Genomic DNA, 15,716 nt, shown 5'->3' on the forward strand with positions numbered 1-15,716 from the left:
GGTGCAGGTGTGGCATGGGAAGCATCCCTCTGTTGCGTCCTGCAGTCCCACACTTGCTCTGCACACGGAGTCTTGCTGACCTTGCCCAGCTTGGCCTGCCCTGCATATCCTGGTGGCTCCGGACGCACGGCCCCTGGCGTGGAGCATCCCCGTGCCAGCATCAGTGTGCTCGTGGCTCATGGGCAGGGCTACAGTCACGGAGCACAGCTCCCTGTAACTCGGAGCTGGGAGCCTGTGCTCCTGTCTTCTGTTCCACTGGGCCCCCTGAGCGCTCCCTGAGAGGAGACCTGAATAAATCACATTACAGTAGCCTGAAGAAGAGGTCACAAATCTTTTTGAAGAGGAAAAAAGCCACTTCTGGCCACTGCTGAAACATGAACTTCCACATGTATCCTGTTAGAAAAAATGAATTCCATGTTGGGAAACTTATCGACATATTTGGGCATAGCTCATAGACAGGGAGAGCTACTAACACTCCGGTGACACTTTCCAGATGTTCTCCCTTCAATAATTATCCATCTGCTCCAGGCTGGCTTGCTGCTCCCCGGACATCCCGGGCAGGCGGGATGACAGCCGCTGAAGGCCACTGACAGGTTTGGCAGAGGTGGAAATATCCCGGCAAGTTGAATAAATTCGGAGTATTCTGGGTTATCCATCACTAATGTGGCAGAAAAGAAAGAGCAGGGGTGGAGTTCAGAGCTCGCCTCTTGCTCAGACACAGTGAGGACATCATGCCTCCACCCTCTGCTGGGGAAAGCAGACTCTCCTGCCCAGGTTGTGTTTTTCCAGTCCCCACTGATCACCACGTGGAGTGTGCACACCGTGGTAACAGCTGTTAGAGGTGTTGATGTAGCAGATCATCAACTACCATGAGCATCATGGAGAGAAAAATTGCTATGACAGGTTGAAGTCTGTTCCTAAATTACTGGAAAGCATGAGAAGGTGAGAGGTGCTCCCCACCAGTTGTTTTCACAGAGCAGGTTGATCCCAGTGCATGGGGGTTAAGTCAGCCCTCCAGCCTGCAGTTGCCAGGCCCTTCTCCCTTCAGCACCTTAGGGGTCTGTCCCACTGCCAGCCCACCCAGCCAGCACATTCACAGGGCTCCAGGCACTGCAGCCTCTAGAGACAAGCAGAAAGTTAAATAAGTATTTTCCCAGAAAACTGAAGTAGAAGGAAGATGTGTTTGTGCAATGACAGGTGAAATCTCTTCGTAGAGGTACTTTGGAGATGAAATGCACAAAGTGGAGCTCACACGGGTCTTTTGGTTTACAGAATGTTCAAAAGCTCTGCAAGCTGTAGCAAAGCCACCGAAGGGCTTGCCTTGCTTGTGTGAACAGCACTGAGGAAAAGGGGTTATCAGTTCAAACCAAACAAGAGAATTGCTGATCTGGGTTGGCAGTTCTGGCCCTCTCCCCAATTTTTTGTCCCTTGGGGAGTAAAAGAACTGAAAAGACCAGAACTTAGTTAAAAAAAAAAAAAAAGTAGAAAGACGAGATTCACAAGATTCAGATTAACTGAAAACCTTCAAATCAAGAATATTCATCAAACATAAAATTTTTGGTGTGCAAAATTCTTTAGATTACTGTAATTGGGTTTTGCTGTTTGTGACTTGAGACTTATGATATCATTTCATGTTTATCTGTGAAGGGACCTGGGTATAACATCATGTGAACATGACCAAGTGTGATGGAATGCCAAAAGCTAAAGAGAAACAGATGAGTTCTGGGCTGGATACCTGCTTTACCCTCATATCTAATAAGGAGAAAACTGGGATGTGGAAACAGGGTGAACAGTAAGAAGAGAAAAAAATTTGGCACGTCTTTTGTTGAAATTCAATCCTCCCCCTCCCTAGAATGCCCAGAAACCATCTGCAAACTTTTCAATCATTTTTTAGGATACAGTGAATTTTATCATAATTTTGGCAACCAAAACCATATGTGCTTTTTCTATTGACAACATAGACTAACAAAATCATATTTGTTCAGACCACAAGGCAGGTAATAAATAACTGTGGACACACTTCTGCAACCTAATGGGGTTTTTTTGGTTTTTTTTTTTTAAAGGTATTGAATATTACCTAAAAATTTAATTTGGGAGGTAAAGTAAACTTCTGAAGAGAAAACCATCTGAGAGAAAGCTTGTGGCTCAATAACTTTCACCTTCCTGTTAGACCGATTTTAGCTCAGTGTCCTGAGGCCATAACACAAGGAACTCTTCTCCCGCCTGCCCATAGCCTTCCATGGTTATCCATGCACACAGTTATCCATGCACACGGTTATCCATGCACACAGTTATCCATACATGTGGTTATCTATGCACACAGTTATCCATACATGTGGTTATCCATGCACACAGTTATCCATGCACACAGTTATCTGTGCACACAGTTATACATGCACACAGTTATTATCCATGCACACGGTTATCCATGCACACAGTTATCTGTGCACACAGTTATCCACGCACACAGTTATTATCCATGCACACGGTTATCCATGCACACAGTTATCTGTGCGCACAGTTATCCATGCACACAGTTATTATACATGCACACGGTTATCCATGCACACAGTTATCCATACATGTGGTTATCTATGCACACAGTTATCCATACATGTGGTTATCCATGCACACAGTTACCCATACATGTGGTTATCCATGCACACAGTTATCCATGCACAGTTATCCGTGCACACAGTTATCCATGCACAGTTATCCATGCACACAGTTATCTGTGCACACGGTTATCCATGCCCACGGTTATCCATTCACACAGTTATCCATACACGTGGTTATCCATACATGTGGATACACATGCAGCATTGCAGACTGCCGATCCCAGTCCCAGCATGGCCCCTTTGTACTCTGGCACCATTTTGGTCGGCTGTATGTTCATTGCTCTGAAAAGTTGGGACCTGTGAGGTCAAAAGAAAAAATGTGAATTAAGGTAATTCAGGATGTGCTTCCTCTAATACACCAACCATGAACGAAATGCCACTGGAAGAAATTCCTAATAAAGCTGGTGAACTCATTGTCTCAGACTGTCTATAACTTGGATAGTGTGAGAAACTTGCCACCCAAACTTGCCTGATGGGTGCTTTTGCAAGACCTTGAGCATAAAGAATGAACATTATTACAGTGGGTTACACTGACATTTGGATCAAATGAATTAAACAAAACATATCAGTGAACTCCTGTGTAGACAAACACATGGTTTGAATATTATTCCATATATTACATTATTAAGCATGCAGTTGTCATGGTGTTAGCAGTGATAAACAGCCATAGGTTTTTATGGCAATGCTTCATTAAGATTCACTTGGGGATGTGGTTGGATCTCCACCGCTTGACTTTGCACTCTCCTCACTGTATCTGTTTTAGTGCAGTGCCTCCTCACTCCTCATCCCTAACCACAGCATTGGGCTCTGCCAGATTGTTTTCATTCTTTCTCCATAACAATGAGATAAACAGAAAGCCAGAAACCTTGTGCTGGAGAATTTACCCATAAAGTGCTTCTTATCTGTTGTAATAATACCCCAAGACTTCAGCTGTGTTGTGGCCTAGGGGTTCACCTGGAACCTTCCCAAGCTAAAGGACTCAGTGGAAGAAGGAGGAAAGTCATACAATTTGTCAGCAATGATGATAAAATAATTGATAGACTTTGCAGGTCATTATAGCCTTCCTTCTAAGTTCTTGATGATCATAACAAATAATCAATTAAAGTCTTCTGAGATTAGCAAGCATTATTAACCCTGTTTTATGGATTAGGTGACTGAGGTACAAAGAGATTACATCCTCAGCCCTGTATCTTCCACTCCGATCAGGGTCCTCCTGTCCCAAAACCTTGCACATCCATAGACTTGCCAGCATGCAACATATGTAGGACTAGATGGTCTTGAGGGACTGGATTGGTCTCTTCCAGCCTTGATGATTCAGTGACATCACAAGAGCAGCTCCTGGGCACTTCTGAGGATGACACATGGGAGGCAGTTGTTGGGCAGCTGAGCTCTTTGGAGTCTGTTCCTTTATCCATTAGTTACCACCTTCATCAATTAGTTACCACCTTCATCAAGGTCAAGTAGGACCCATCGGGTCACTGGAGCCACCAGTGGAGCCACTGGAGTGGAGGGGCTTTGGTCCCAGCAGTGAAAGTCTCTGGCCTTGGGAGCGTGACTGCTCAGGAGTCTTGGGAATGCTCTGACTGGGAAGTTTCCTGAACAGAGACCACAAAGCCTACAAGCAGTGGAGGTGAAATGTCCCACCAGAATTAGTGATTAGTAACTGGTTCCACCTTTCTTAGATCTTGAGGCCTGGTGTAACCATTAAGGAAACCAGCCCTTTCCTGGGAGTGCCTGGGAGGTCCCTTCGCTGAGCAGAAGGTGTGGATACCACCTTTCAGCAGGGACCTCTTGAGCTGTGGCTGTTGCTGGGAAGGTCAGAGCTGGGCTTGCCTCCCATCCTACCCCAAAGTGTCAGCCCAGGGCCAGCGGTTGGAAGAGGGTTGGTGGTGGCGATAGGGGAAGGTGGGGAGTGTGTTTGAGAGGCTTGGAGTCCAGAAGTAGGTGTTCCCTCTAGCTGCAGGGCAGCTGAGGTGGCCAAGTGTTGGGTGTGAGTGCGTGTGCTGAGGTGGTAAGAGACAAGTCACAGTGTGCCCGTGGCCCTCTCCTGCCGTCACCAGTGACAGATGTTGCGCTTTGCTCGCAGCCGTCCTTGTCTGCCTCTGCATCTCTGGGGCTGGGTCGGGGGTGCCACCACCCTGCCGAGGGGCTCAGCTGGGCCCCGCCAGGCCCCTCACCCCGAGGACCTTGTGGTGCCGATGCATCCCCTGCCTTGAGCTGTGCATCCACCTGGAGACCCTCTCACCTCCTGGGCTTCCCCCAGCCACGGGTGGGCCCAGCGTTCAACCGCCTGCACAGCTGCTCCAGGGACTGAACCTGCTGATTGAACTTTTCACCACACAAGGGCTCGTTCAATACGTGCTTTAGTAGCAAATCCAGGAGATTTAGGGGAAGCATGGCAACTGCTGCACTTGGGAAAGGTGCACTGGAAATACCCAAAGGGTTTAGATTCCAAATGCAGTAGAAATGAGGGCTTGAATGTTTTTTTCTCTTCCAACAGATGCTCTGTTTTCCATCCCTTTTGCTGTTTTCTAGCAGAAGTTCTGCCTCCTCCTATGTGTGGAAATGAAGGTCTACACTTGCCCTGTTCCTGAAATACAGGCCATTTTCTTAGAAATCATCAGTTTTCAAGACAAAGCACCTGTGCCCAGGTTTCCTTTCAGGCAAATGGCAAGGGAGAACACAGTCTGTTTTGCAGTGAAAATTAGACTATTTTTATCTCTGAAGAGCTCTCGTTAACACCTAATTCCTAGGAAAAGGAGCCACTTGTTTTTCCTTCCTTTCTGAACACTGAATGAGGGGTATTTCATAACTCTGTTCTGTAACGTGATCAAACCTCAGGATCCACAACTCCTTTCATAACTCACTGTGCCGATTGCTTTGTCTGGGTTATAAATTCAAGCTGTTGCCACCAGCCTCCTTTTTTCTCTTCAATATTTTAATATTACATCTAATATTTAGCAAGCATAGAAACTATGAGAATGCTGTTGTATGTGTGACATAGGACTGTGAATTGGGTTGAGGCTGCTAAAAATCTTTGTTTTTTGCAGAGGTTGCTGTTGCTTTTCTGTTGGTTTGTTTTTAAACCAAACCAGAAACCACTCCAAGAGCACTAAAGAAAATCTAAGAGGCAAAATGCCTCACAGGTCTGGGTGCTAATAAACACAAGAACCCTGTTCTCAGTACACTTTAAAGAAAAACAAGATTAGAGTTTCTTTCACAGCTGCCTCAGTTTGGAGGCCAGAGTTTTAAAAAAAGCACCTTCTGCCTTCCAAAACCAGAAGGCAATTCCATTGGGGCAGCTCCTCCGTGCGAGCAGGGTGAGGGCCAGGAAGGGAAGCTGAGTTGAAGAAAGTGCTACTTAAAGTAAATGCTAATGATTTAAAATGTTATTCCTTCTGTGCTTTTAGAGACAAGGGGAAAAAAGTAAAAAAAAAAAAAAAAAAAGAGTAATAAAGGCTTCCAGCCTGTACCTCATCTCCAGTCACTCCTGTGAAATTCCCAAGAGAGCATCCAGGCTCCCCTCTCCCCCTCTTTAAAAATGGTGGACCTGGAACCACTTACAAGAGAGGCTTAATAAGAGGCAAATGTGTTTTATATTTTGTATCTTGTTAAGTGAAAAAAGATGGATTCTCACAAGTAGTCTCCTGGTGCAGATTTGAGTGGTCTGTGCATGCAAATGTTGTGATGCTTCGGCTGCCAGCATCCCGCTCCAGTCCCCCTTGGCCACTTAAAATCCCACCCCCAGAGCGAGCTGAGATGAAATTGCTTCATTTGTACAATGGATCTGCAGATCTGGGGAGCTTGTTTCTATCTGATTTGCTGATAATTTACTCCTCATTTGATTTTTTTTCCTTTTCTTTTCCCCCCACCTTAGAAAGGAAACAGTGTCTCAGCTCACATCTCTTCCCTAAGGAGGGAGGAATTGTTTCACTGGGCTGAGAGGATGATTGAAAGCAACTGAAAAATATTAAAAAAGACCTACACAAAGATGAAACATATTTTAGAGGACAAGAAAAACCCTTTACATCTGAAAACTGATAGTAAAATTTTAATTTAAGCTCCTAATTGCTGAAAAATCTGCTAAAAAAATCCACGGTGCCTTTGTGAAGGTGTGTTGAACAGCAAGACATGTTCCCCCTCAGATAATAATTTTTATGACCTTTTGGTGCAAGACAGTGCTGTGCTCACTGTCGGCTTTCACTAGTCAGTGGTGAGGAAACGCCTTCTATTTGTCTTTGATCCAGAGATCTGGATTGCTAAACCTGATGGCCACAATTAAAGACAGTCCTGCTGCAAACCTGACCTCTGCCTGCTCTCAACTTCATGTAAACTTTTCAATATGGATGTAATTTCGTATTAAATTACCCGTGCTTTATTGCTTTTTAGCACAGTGCTGTCCTGTTGCCTTTGAAAAATCTAAAGAGTAACAAAAAAGAAAACTTGCAGTGCATCTGCTCAATTATGTAATTATAGACTTGTTTTCCTGCATTTAGGAGCCTTTTTGGATGTGGTGTGTGTTGGAAAGCTGTGATACTTGTGGTGGATTGGTTTGCTGCATCCTTGGAGCACACCCAGACTAAAACCTGGAGCTGCAGTTGAGGGTTTGCTGTCCTGAAGAGCTTGTGCTGACATGTGTCCTGTTTTCAGGCAGCTCAATGGGCTGTAAGGTTTTTCCTCCAGACCCTAAACACAACATTAGCCCATCATTTTCAATCTGTGGTCACGTGGATGAAGACTAAAACTCGGCTTTGGGAGATAGTGGGAATCACATGCAATGATTGGAAGGGACTAGGAGGCATCAGCTGAGCCCCTACCACTTCTGAAAAGAAAAAGAGAAGTGGAATTTAGTGGCCAGGAGACTCTGGGCTCTTGTTAGGTAGCCTGCTGCTCCTGTGCTAGTGCTGGTGCCCCCAGTGAGCTCCTCCCTTGCCACACAGTCACAGAGGCACTAAAGTGGATAAATATCCAGATATCAAAGCATGTCACTCAAGGGAGGTAAATGTGATTTATTAGAGACTTAAAATATAAAATTATAAGGTTAAAAATAATTCAAAATTAATAGAACAGGTGCACTAATAAAGGAAGAGTTAAAGGTGTTTGCAACCTAATCTGGTTGTGGCTGTTGCCTTCTCTGGCGTTGCCTCACTTTGATCCTCTTCTCCTTTAAATCTAAATGCAGCTTTACCCAACTATTCATTTATTTGTTGCTTTTTTTGGGGCTAAAAATTGCATTCATTGGGAAAAAACACACACTGCATGGCATTCTAGCAGCTGATGAAAAACGGGACTGCAGACCATCATGCAGCTGGTGGGAGTCGGTTTTACCTCTTGCCTGGCTTTTCTTGTGTATTTCTCAGTAAAGCTCCGGCTGAATTCCAGTGCAAAGCCACTTGTCCAAGTGTCCCATCCCCACGGATGCGTGTGGTTCCCGCTCCCCCAGCGTGTTCCCGTGCAGTGACCGTGCTGTGGGCTCAGGGCTGAGGCTGCTGTTGTCCCGTGCTGAGCCCTGGGGACAAAGAACATAAAGCTGATTAATTGTCCCAAGAAGGGTGGCTGCCCCATCCTTGGAAGTGTCTCAGGCCAGGCTGGACACGGCTTGGGATAGTGGAAGGTGTCCCATGACATGGCAGGGGGTGGAATGGAATGAGCTTTAAGGTGCCTTGCAACCCAGACTGTTCTGGGATTCTCTGATTATGCTGAGGAACAAGAGATGTTTGAGAAAAGCTACACTAGCCCTTTTTCACTGCTAAAAATGCTGTAGTAAGGAAATGGATTTTTTCACCTAAACATCTGTCTTGATTGAAAATATTGGACCTTTTACATGAAAAACAACTAATTTTTGAAAGCAGATTTTGAAAAAAAGTTTTTCTTTGTGATTAAACTGAGTCAAACAATTCTTTGTGGAAATGGACTGGGTGGGGTTTATTTCCCACATGAAAAAGGGAGAATGCACTTTGTGACAAGCTTTAATCAAAAGGCAGTTAAGGGGATGTTTTCTCATGTGGATTCCATTTCCTAGGATGCTGAGCCTAGGACCTGAGCTGTCTGGGTTTTCATCCAATGCATTTGCTCTGTAGCAAAGAGAGAAACACCTGGGGTATTTTAAAGAGTAAAATCTACAACCAGCTTGGTGGGTGCAGTGTGAGCCTTCCTGTAGAGCTCTGGGGCTGCAGAGATTGAGGTGTTTTTCATCTTAATTCCCTATAATTAGAAAGTGAATTGTATGAGATATTCTGTTGAGTTTTTTAAACTGTCGTCATTAACAACTACAGTTCTGGATTTAAAAAATATTATTTTAGCAATACCAGAACTGTCTACTCCATTTTTGCATCTGTCTGTGCTCTTCTGCTTGGCATGTTCAGTGTCAGGGAGTCCCCGAGTTTGATTTGCATTTGTGGAAAGAAATTCCCTTGATTGGTTTCAAATGCATCACCTTTTAATTTCATGGAGGATGCCCAGGTACTCATGTTATGAGATGGCCCAGAAGCAGCTGATCTACCCCCTGTAGGTTGTTCATTATCTTATCACTGTCGTTATGTCTCCTCTTATTTATTGCCTAGTTAAGATTAGAAAAAAAAAAATCTTTCACTCTGTCCATACAAGAGATTTTCCATATCCCTGATCATTCCTGGCAGTTTGCTGTGAATCATCTCTAATTGCGCAGTATTATTTTGGAAGTAGGATGGTCACTACTGTACATTGCAGCTGAAAATACTCAGTTTCCATGTGTTACATGTTTATTGCTGTATTACTCGCCATCCTCCTGCACTGTTTCCTCTCTCTGCCTCGTTTGGGTTTGCTGCTTTGCAGTCCTGGAAGCTTCTTCTCGCTCAAGGGCTCGGGCTGCTTCTCCTTCCTTCGTGGTGTCTCTGGAGCAGTCGGGGTGCGCCGGGAAGTCGGAGCAGCCGCTGCTCACCCATGGGCTGGGCACAGCCCAGGGAAGATTTAAGGCGATGTTCTTGCCCCTCTTGCTCCCAGCGAGAGCTGCCCCAGGGCTGCGCGGCCACCAGCAGCTGTGAGGGTGACGGGAGGTTTGCTGCTGGTGCTGATTTCTCTGGAGAGCTTTGGAGAGCTGGGTTTGCTCCACCACTGCGTTCCTTTGTTGTTACTGCAGCTCTTTTTTTGTGTCTTCATGGGTGCAGATGGAAAAGGAAGGGAAAGGAGAAGGGAAGGGAAAGGCTGGGTTTTAAGACAGCACGGAGATAGGTGGAAGTTAATGAATTTCCACTGTGTGTGGATGTGATGTGGCTGCAGGCTCAGGCCCTGCCTGTGGCTCTCCCTGCCCGGTGCCCACCAGGATCCCAGCAGGTTCCCACCAGACGCTCCTCTGGCGGTGGCTGTGCCGGCAGCACTGAGAAAGGCTGCTGGACACTGGCTGTTGGAGCTGTTTCCTGCATTGCCAAACAGGGCAATTTTGTAATTATGCCAGTTGCCTGATTTGTACTGAAATTCATTGATGTTTTGGGGGTTTGTGTTGTCACTTTTTTTTTTTTTAATTAATCTTTCAAATAGGTCTAAAACACAACATAAAAATTGCAAAGTTATGTAGTGAAAATTGTGTAACATGGAAGACAATTTTTCAGTTTTTATCAAGAAGCAAAATTTTGCTGCTTTGGTTTGCATAATTTTTGGTTTGAGCTGAGCGGTTGAGACTGAGATGTCTGTTTGATATTTAGGAAAAGATTTGATGCTTTAATAAGGGAATCCTCTGCCTCCCTCATTCATCATTCGTCATCCTTATCCAGCCAAACCCCACAGTAAATTTGTTAGAGCCTTTTTCATATTCAGGGCTTGTATAAATAATGGCTGTTGTGAATGGAAAAAGGAAATGGGAATTTTCTTGTTTGTGTTCTGTCTCCGGTCATAGCCATGGAAATATTTAGTGCTTCTTGCTTTTAGTGTTGCCCCTTATTGTGGTCACCACTTGCCCAGGCCCCCGAGTTCATGAGCTTTGCTCTAATATCTATATAATATATGTATGGAACTGCCTGTGCTTGTTACTGCGCGCTTTTATCCTGCTCCATCGTGTCTTGCTCCTTCTCTCTGCTATCTTAGGGATTATGCAGCTTCTCTGCAATATTCTGAAATTAATCAAACCAAGGCAAACCTCATGCTATATTATCCATCACTGGAGGAGAATGATTTCCACAAGCCAGGCAGCTTTACATTGTTTTGTCCAGGGGCTGCAGCAGAATTCCATTAACCAGAATGCGCTGGAAATCTGATTTCTCACAAAATGAATTTTGTTAAATATTCGCAAGCAGCAAATTTTTAGATTTGATGCCAAGTGTAGCCCTAAGGCCTAAGTTTCTTTTTCTCTTAGTTTAATTAGGTAGGGGGCAAACACACTGTCCACTCCTTTCTGGGTGTTTTCTGCCATGGAGCAGCTGGCAGGGTGGATGCAGCCAGGCTGGAGCAGCTTTGCTCTGCACTGAGGGATGTACAAACTGAATGGCTGCTTACCCAGACTATTTTATATTTCGTCTCTTATATAATCGAGCTCTACAGGTAATTTCTTTCACTAAATTAGTAACCATGCTGCAGATTGCAGACACTTAGTTTGATTGAAAGTAATAAAGGGAGATTATCCGCAGAGTTCGTTGAATGACGGTTCTGACTTGACCCACTGCCCAGAGAGATAAGAATTAATCTTATAAAGCTCTCCACACTTGCAGGGCTCTGATCCGCCGAAGAGCGGTGCGGGGGCCCGGCTGCCCCTCTTTGTTCCAGGGCAGCCCTGGCTGGGAGAGGGAGCCCAGTGCAGGGAGGGCTGATCCGGCTCCTGGGAAGGCCGTGGATGATTTCTGAGTGCTGATGTGCTTTCCTGACAGCAGTACCAAACCACACAGGTGGGGCAGCTGGGCCCAAACCACACGCAGGAACAGAAAGATGGACGTTGGAGACTGAGCTCCTCAGACACATGTGCTTGTCCTCCAGACTGGGAGAGGCTGGATGGGTCTTTAGACACTTCCCATTGCTACAGAGCTGCTTCCTGAGTTCAGATAGTTTCTGCACCGTTTCTCTTCCTGTCCTGCCCACAAGTTTCTTTGAGTCCTGTGCTGCAACAGACTAATTTTTTTCCCAGGTATTTTGTCTTTGTCCAAGGTATTTCCTCTTTCTAAATGGCATTTTAATGGGTGCTTCCAGAATTACTGACAATAAAGTCAGTTAATTAATTTATTTTACATGGCTTTGTCTAACACCTGTGAGCTGTTTAAGTGTGATGATCCTGACTTCTCACCTCCTCCTTGGCACTTTGGGTGCTGAGTGTCAGATTAAATAGGAAAAGTGGGAATGCCAGGAAAGACCGGAATTGAACCACTCTGGGCCTCTGGGCAGTGACAGTCACTGGGAGGCGATGATGCTGACCACTCTTTCCTAAGGGAGAGAAGGACTTCAGTCACTGCTGAATGATGAGATGTCAGACAAACTGTCTCATGACCAGGGCAAAGTTAAACATGAATGATGCAAGTCAGCAGCATTTTCAGCTGAATTAACACCAGAACCTTCTGCCACAACAAACCCAAGACCCCACAGACAAATAACCATCATTGTTAGTGTTGTTAAGGGGTTGGCTGTTCCTTCCTTTCTTTTTTCCTGTTGCCAAATTTCCCTGTCCAGCTGGATGGCCTGAACTTGTGTGCCATTCTCCCCCTGCCCAGGCAGCCCCCCATCCTCATTACCCATTCTGCTGGGACAATGAAGGGGTTAATGCAGCAGCTTCACGTCTGCTGGTGTGGCATCCCCCCAACCCTGTGTGCTGCTGAGCGAGATGTGGGTGATGGTGTCCTCACACAGATCTCTGTGGACATTATTTCATGTCAAATCTTACGACTCCTCTGATTCAGTACGTAGTTTTTGCTTGGATACTAAGGAAGAAAGTCCAGCTCTGCAGTTTGGGGATGCTCTCATATGAATCCAAGCAAACATTGAGCATTTCCCAGCACTCAAATTCATGAAGGAAACACTGAGTTCTTTCTCCTGGCACAGCTGGATGCAGGGTTCCCAAGACCTTATCTTGGCCAGGCAGATAGACAAATGCAGATGTAGATGGGTAACTTCCTGCCAGAAAGGGCCATCATCCCATTGCAGGAATTGAGAGATACAGTGACAAAGTTAATTATTGGGTGAACTCAGAGCTGTTGTGTGACTCAGATTTGCTCATTCCCTATGTGATACAGGCACACATAGCTCCATTTTTTATTCTATTTATCCTATGATGGGATGAGCTTTTTTCACATACTCCTAAAAAACCCTAAAAAAACCACACCCAAAGCACAGGTGGGTGACAAGGAGCCCTGAGCATCTGAGTATGAGGCCAGTGTCGTAGCAACACTGGAGTGGTGGTAAAGGGATATTCAAATGTCTGATGCAAATAACAGGTTTGAGTTCTGGCTTTGTCAGGACCCTCTGGGTGTTCTGCTTCAGGTTAAAAACACAGGAAAAAGGTCAAGCACCACTGAGCTGGCCTGAGAGAGTAAACATGATTTCAAATGCTGGGGTGTGCTCACTTCTGCCACGAGAGCTTCTGCTCACAGCAATCCAGTAGCATTCAAGTATTTAGGTCTCCTTAAAACTGTTTCTTCCCCCACTTGTGCTAATACAGATATTAAGCCTAATAGTATCTACTTAGCATAAACAAGAAGATAAAAATGATTTCTGTGATTGAAATGTTTGTTATTTAGCATTAAGCATCTTCATACTCTCATGTGTTTTGCATTTTAATCCACTCTGTGCTTGGTTTTGGGATTGATAGATTAGTTTTAATCCCCTGTCTAATAGTGGAGGACTGGTGAGATTTATTAAACAGGCAGGGTTTGGTACTTGGATTTAAGAGGACTCATATGCAGTGTTCATGCATATTAAATTTGGGAAACCACCGGTTCAGTTTATAAAGAGCTGTGATGTCCTTTATCACTGAGTGTTTCTGTTGTGCTTCACTAGCTCAGGAAGCCTTTATATTTCTGAAATGGAATGGTTTTGATGGTTCCTTCCCACTGCATAAATCTAATATTCCAAAGATGTAGCTCTGTTGTTATTGAAATTCAGTTCATTTTATGCCAAGTTTGTGTTGTCCCTCTCGTTCCTGTCTCAGGAGCATGGAAGGTTGGCTGAGGATCCCATCACACCATAGCTGGAGCTGAAATACAAGACATGTACCAAGGGCTTGGAGTGCCAGGACAAGGGGAAATGGCTTCCCACTGTCAGAGGGCGGGGATAGGTGGGATATTGGGAGGGAATCCTTCCCTGCCAGGGTGGTGGCACAGGGTGCCCAGAGAAGCTGTGGCTGCCCCTGGATCCTTGGCAGTGCCCAAGGCCAGGTCGCAGGGGGCTTGGAGCAGCCTGGGACAGTGGAAGGTGTCCCTGCCCAGGGCAGGGGATGGAATGAGAAGAGCTTTAAGGTCCCTTCAGCCCAGCTCAGTGCAGGATTCCTTGCAGCAGGTGTTCCACAAGCTGTGCGCGCTGAGGGCTGGGACGCTGCTGCTCAGGGCTGAACCTGCTGTGGTGGTGCTGGATGACCCAGCAGGGCCATGACTGGCACTCTGAGGCTGTGCCCTGCATGAGCAGGGCAGCAGTGCAGGACGGCTTGGCACATCTCTGTGGGGCTTCACGGGCTCTGGGTAGTGCTGGGACCACGTGTCCCCACATCCCGGCGTGTCCCCATGCCCCTGGTGTGTCCCCACATCCCCGGTGTGTCCCCACGTCCCTGGTGTGTCCCCACACCCCCGGACTGTCCCCATGTCCCCGGTGTGTCCCCACGTCCCCAGCGTGTCCCCATGCCCCCAGCGTGTCCCCACGTCCCCGGTGTGTCCCCACATCCCCAGCGTGTCCCCACATCCCCAGCATGTCCCCACGCCCACGGACTGTCCCCATGCCCAGGGAGGAATGCTGTGGGTCCCTCTCTGCTGGAGCACTTCACGCTGGCCTTACTTCAGGAGCAGCTGGAAAGGGCTGAGTGCTGACTGGAGCGAGGCAATGGCTCCTGGGTGGGTTTTACTGGTACGCGGGGAAAAGCAGAAGCTCAACAATAGTTAAAAACCCACAGAAAACCTCCAAGCTGCATAAATTACAGATTCCTGCCCTATCAGTGGAAGATGAGTTGACTTAATTTGCAGGTTTACTGGTTAATTTGCCATTAACGCTGTAATACCGGTAATGTAGTGAGAAATGGGGGAAATTTACTTTTTTGTTAATGTAATTATAGGATGGCTGTATGAAAGTTATTAACTGCAGAAATGAAAACCGGGAAAAACTAGTTTAAATTTAATGATAAGTTAGAGAAACCACTCAAAGCTTTTTGCAAGAAGATGCTTTATTATTTTAGGCTGCTTCTTCATCTGTGATCTATTTTTGATTTACTAAATAAACATGTAAAGCAGAGATTGCAAATACAAGTGCCACTGCTGTAATCACCAGCTTAGGAATTCCTGTATTTGATTAGAACACAGATAATAAAAAAAATAATCTTTCTGGAGTTTCACTTGGTTGTTGGGAACTGATCAGTTCTGTGAACTGAAGAAGAATATCAACACTTGGGTTTAAGATCTGGTAATGGAAGATAGTTATAAACCGTAATTGCAAATAAATTCTGTGATATGCTGGATAACTGACAATTCCACCTCAGTTAGAGCAAATTTTTTGTTCTGCTTATGATATAAAAGGACATAAAGAAGGCTAATACTATGCAATTCTTCGTTCCTAGTCCTTCCCTTTCGTTTTCCTTTTTCCTAATGCAAGAAGCCAGTGACACTAAAAGGTGACAAATTTAAACACTGATGTTTTCACATTCTGGGCTTCCAGCCCTCGGAGTTCATCACCACCAGATGTTGATGTAACAAGATGGAAAATATTAGATGTTTTATTTTATGGCTAATGAGAACACCCATGTTAATATATGTAATTTCAATTAAATAATCAAAATCTGACAGCTCCAGGACATAAGATGATCCCTAACCAATGGTGCTGGGGAGGAAACTCCCTTGTGGCCATGGTATTTCATAATTATCAGCAGCAGGTTTCTGGCCCATTTGTGGTGGATACTGAGCAAAATTAACCATTTGAGGTATGGGAAAGCTGGAAACCACTTGGATCATC

The 15,716-nt window shown here is 45.4% G+C and overlaps 1 long non-coding RNA gene across 1 annotated transcript in view; it reads left to right on the top strand.

Annotated features, from left to right (window-relative positions):
• The window catches only part of LOC144247072 (uncharacterized), a 278,729-nt gene that overhangs the window by 40,956 nt on the left and 222,057 nt on the right, over positions 1-15,716 (top strand). The gene's annotated exons all lie outside the window — the stretch shown is intronic.

Source organism: Lonchura striata, chromosome 11 (assembly GCF_050655825.1).
Source record: "Lonchura striata isolate lonStrDom1 chromosome 11, ASM5065582v1, whole genome shotgun sequence".
Taxonomy (NCBI): Eukaryota; Metazoa; Chordata; class Aves; order Passeriformes; family Estrildidae; genus Lonchura; species Lonchura striata.